The 5,000-nt window shown below is 46.1% G+C and overlaps 1 long non-coding RNA gene across 3 annotated transcripts in view; it reads left to right on the forward strand.

Annotated features, from left to right (window-relative positions):
• The window catches only part of LOC135093841 (uncharacterized), a 333,879-nt gene that overhangs the window by 275,102 nt on the left and 53,777 nt on the right, over positions 1–5,000 (forward strand). The window contains exon 1 of one of the 3 annotated variants that reach the window (XR_010263502.1): positions 1,703–1,725. The exons of the other annotated variants lie outside the window; for them this stretch is intronic. This is a non-coding gene — a long non-coding RNA (uncharacterized LOC135093841). Of the gene's footprint in view, positions 1–1,702; positions 1,726–5,000 lie in introns of those variants that run through there. 3 annotated transcript variants of the gene reach the window in all.

The following is a 5,000-nucleotide window of genomic DNA, read 5'->3' on the forward strand; positions in this document are numbered from 1 at the left end:
TGGCTTTCCTCTCCCCTTCCTTTCACCTTTGAGTGCTGACACGAAGGTGGTGGTGGTGCTGAATGAGTTAACCCTTAGGTGAATTCTTGCTGCTGACTGGGTAAAGATGTCGTCTCGTCAGCACGTGTTAAGCAATTGCTGGGTTGGTTTACTAATGGTATTAATTTTTTTTTCTGGCCTTTTTCTCCCTTTTCCTCATTTTTGAGTTGAGAAAGTATTATTCTTATGGATTTTTAATTTGTCTGCGTATCTGAGTGTATGTGTGTATGTGCCTGTCGTAGTCTCTCTCTCTCTCTCTCTCTCTCTCTCTCTCTCTCTCTCTCTCTCTCTCTCTCTCTCTCTCTCTCTCTCTCTCTCTCTCTCTCTCTCTCTCTCTCTCTCTCTCTCTCTCTCTCTCTCTCTCTCTCTCTCTCTCTCTCTCTCTCTCATGTGTCACGTGTCTCATTCTTCCTCTACGTTGCCATTCTTCTCCTCCTCTTCCCCCTTCTCCTCCTCCTCCTCCTCCTCCTCCTCCTCCTCCTCCTCCTCCTCTTCCTCCTCCTCCTCTTTATTACATTCGCTGTGCTCTCGTTAATACGTGTCCACTTTTTGATGTTGTTCTTTCCACTTTCACTTTTTATATTTATTACCTCATTATCACACTATCATTATCTTATTCATTTTCTTTTCTCTTCGTCGTCGTCATATTCCTCCTCCTTCTCCTCCTCATCTTCCTTCTTAACACCAGTCCTTTTGAATTTCGTCACATACTCCGCAGTACACACGTGGTAAGAGAAGTAATTAAATGGAACACCAACATCTCAAGTAAACAACTCACAAACATCAACACCACCATTAGGTTTTATATTTGATTCGTAAAATGAATATCTTTGCACGAGCATCCCCTGCAATTTTGGTTCACAAGACACGTAGAAATTGGATCACCTGTTTCGTATTTCCTTTGATGAGCTCGAGGTTACTAATGACATGTAGGTAAGACTGGTTTACATTCCGTGCTCGTTTTAAGAAGCTATAACAAACCAGAGAAAGGTACAACACATTAAGATTTTTCAAGATACTTCCCATGATTCTTCAGTGACCGGCACCTTCACTCTGTCTTTTTTTCACTCTTCAGTTGCCCTTTGCCAGAGTTTGTGTTGCGTAAAAAAACGATGGATATGATGGTAATGTTAGTATACAGTCCTGCAGCTTGTTAATCCTTTCACAGCCACGTCATCGATTTCATTGTATTAGAGAAATCATTAGAGGTCGTTATCAAGGTAAGGATGGTACTTCACATTAACGAGGGATTATTATAAAACATACTCGTATAGTTACTCAGCCAATACAATTATAGCATATTTGTTTTATTATGACTGACTATCCGAAATATATAAGTGATTGAATTGAGGTACTCTCAGCTAACACACCCCACTCCAACTAGCCACGGAAGCAGAGTTATGTCATGCAGTGGCGCCATGTAACCGCTGCTGCGGCGCCAGAATATAATCAATCAGTGAATTTTGCCATGCAGTGATTCATGCAAGGTGATGAAAATGGTTGGCCTTGGTTATTGTCAGGCAGAGGCGCCAGTAAGTGATGTAACCAGTAAACGTTGTCAGGCAGCGGAATCTTATACGTTGATATGAAAATAGATTAGTTCTCCTATGGTTGTGATGCCGAGGCGAGTGACAGCACTGACGGAAGAGGAAGAAACAGCAGGACGGGGAATACAAGAAGCGACAAGTACATAGAGCTATATATTTTCCTTCCTCTTCCTCTCTCTTCCGTCTCTCCTCCACTCCACTCGCCGTCTCAGCCTCCCTTCACTTTGCTACCTTCACGTTTCCCCTCGAAATTAGTGTTGTCAGCGCTTCCTCCGCCGGCCACCTCCCCGCCCTGGCTTCCTGCTCCGGGTCGCCCTCGCCTTCCTGCCGCCAGAGCCGCCCAGACCCTCTCATTCAGACTCAACGCGGAAGTTTGAAAAGCCTAGACATCCCTCCCCTCGTCTTCCTCTTTCTCGTCTTATACCTCCTTGTTCAGTGCCCCTCCTCCTCCTCCTCCTCCTCCTCCTCCATCGACGATCTTAATAGGTAAACAGGTAAATTAGACTTCACGACCTGAACGAGCGTTGCATCCTGGGTGACGCAACTGAACCGGAGAGAGAGAGAGAGAGAGAGAGAGAGAGAGAGAGAGAGAGAGAGAGAGAGAGAGAGAGAGAGAGAGAGAGATCCGCTTTTCTTATGTCACGTGTTATGCTAATGGGGTTGTTAGTTACCAATGGTTGTTATGAGTCGGTAGATCGTTAGTGGTGCATAGTGTCTCGTAAGGGAAGGAAAACAGCAGAAGGTAGTGGTGGTGGTGGTGTGGAGGGCGTATACTCGTACGTGGAAACCATTGTGTGCAGCAGGGGTGGTGGGTGTGCTGGAGGTGGGAGGGGGCGCTATGAAGGTTTTCCTCGTAAAGATAAGAAGACTAGCGATCATGGTGCAAGTATGTAAGTGACCTTCGTTATGTAGAGCCTGAAGGCGTGTGTATGTGTGTATGTAACAGAAGTGGTGGTGGTGGTGCTAGAAGTAAACCAGTCAGTCACTTCACATCAAATGTATTTCTCTAATATAATTTATCGATTCATTATTTCATTTGTAGGAGGTGGAGTGATGGGTGTGTGGAGTGATGGAGTAGCAGTAGGCGATGACTGGCGGTTTAAGTGCGTGTTTAGGAGTGATAGGGAGTGATGGGTGGTGATGGGGCGAGGAGATGGTAATAGGAATGGTAGACTGATGGGGGATGGTGGTCTGTAGTGAGGGGAGATGTTTGGTGATGGGTAATGATTAGAAGTAATAATAGTAATAACAGTATCATCAGTACCATCAGCACCACACACACACACACACACACACACACACACACACACACACACACACACACACACAGGTGTTATTATAACTACCACTCACCTTGTGCCCTTGCAGATAACCTTTCTCACTTGCACACATTCAAACACACACACACACGCCCACACTCCATTTGATTATAAACTTACCATACTTTTTCACCACCTACACACACACACACACACACACACACACACACACACACACACACACACACACACACACACACACACACACACACACACACACACACTGGACCGCTGCCATCACCACGTTGTCACTCCCCTCACACATTCCCCTCAAATGCCTGTCACTCTAATTTCCTCACTCCGGCCACGTTCCCTCATTTTCAACAGCACGCAACTCCTGTACACACACACACACACACACACACACACACACACACACACACACACACACACACACACACACACACACACACACACACACACACACACACACACACACACACACACACACACACACACACAGCACTCTTCCTCTTTTGGCCACTTGGCAACCAGCACGTCAAAACACTTCCATCTTGGCAAGACATTTGTAATTCAGGTGACCTTGGACTGACAGTTGTGTGGGCTGGTGGGTCTGACGGAATGAAAATATGTTATGGTTCCCATGGCATGGGTGTCAGGGAGTGTCAGGCGCGGTCGAAGGAGAGCAGAGGAAAGGAGAAATGCGGCGTTGGATGGTAAGCAAGGGCACCTGTATGAAGGATGTGTCAGGCGCTCACTCCCCTTAAGCTGAAATGCCTCGTAGTTGCAACAAGCTGGTGTTCAATCCGTCTTCATTTGTGTTTTACGTCTTCTCTTCCTTCTCCTGTGTCTGCCTGCGGGGAACAGCCAGGCACGAGAGGCTAAAATGCAGGGAGTTAACTGCATCTCTCTGTAACTTTTTTTTTTTTTTTAGTCCGCCAGGGTTGCATGAGGGTCATGTTGTTGGTGTTTAGAGTTGGTGGGCACGAGGCAGCACAGATGGTGATTAATGGCGCTCGTTTCTCTCTCTCTCTCTCTCTCTCTCTCTCTCTCTCTCTCTCTCTCTCTCTCTCTCTCTCTCTCTCTCTCTCTCTCTCTCTCTCTCTCTCTCTCTCTCTCTCTCTCTGTGCGTAGAAGGAGGGAGAGAAGATAAGGGAGAGAGAGGAGGACCAGGGCACGACCAAACCACGTGTGCAGGAAATAGATACAAATTTTATTAGAACAGTATGGTGCTGTAGTGGTGTCAGGGAGAGAGAGAGAGAGAGAGAGAGAGAGAGAGAGAGAGAGAGAGAGAGAGAGAGAGAGAGAGAGAGAGAGAGAGGAAAACAAAGAAATACTCACATGTTAGAGTTTATGCAATTTGAGTGACTGATAATGCGAGATTGATAAGACGTTGATATAACGGACAGGACAAACAACATTCCGACAACTTGTTATGTGATCCACCACTTGGCTTCTGCAGGGAACGAGTGGAATGCGGGCACACACACACACACACACACACACACACACACACACACACACACACACACACCTAGTAGAAGACAAATATGAACACACAAAAACACTGACGTACTCTTCTTTTACTGCTGCTGCTTCTACTATTGCTGTCTCTCTTCTGTCCCCGACGTGTTTTATTCGCGGGTAACTGGCGTGTGGCTCAAACAATACCGTCCTCTTGCCAGCAACAATATGAAAAAACTAGTTTGTCCTTGACTCATTAGACTTTGCGCACCCAGTTTTACGTTTTATGAAGCTGTTACCAACCGAATTTTCTTCACCATTTCGTTTTCCTTTTCCTCGTGTTTACCTCAAGCTCCCTCTGTTCCTCACGAAGGTTATAGGGTCAGGCGTGTCAGGCAGTGTACACGTGCGCTGTAATGAGCGATGCATGACCGTTCGAAGCCTCAACAAGAGCAGATAACAAGCCAACTCAGATGACTCAGTGAACCCCAATCGGCAGCACCCACTGGTCCATATATCTGGTGAAGGTCAAACTGGTGTTGGGTGTTTGGTGGTGATGCAAGGTAATTATTTGTTGTGGTATTTTAAAAAGCTATGCTACATAAGGGTGATTTATTGAAGGTTGATGATTATAGCTCCTCTCTCTCTCTCTCTCTCTCTCTCTCTCTCT

Source organism: Scylla paramamosain, chromosome 3 (genome assembly GCF_035594125.1).
Source record: "Scylla paramamosain isolate STU-SP2022 chromosome 3, ASM3559412v1, whole genome shotgun sequence".
Taxonomy (NCBI): domain Eukaryota; kingdom Metazoa; phylum Arthropoda; class Malacostraca; order Decapoda; family Portunidae; genus Scylla; species Scylla paramamosain.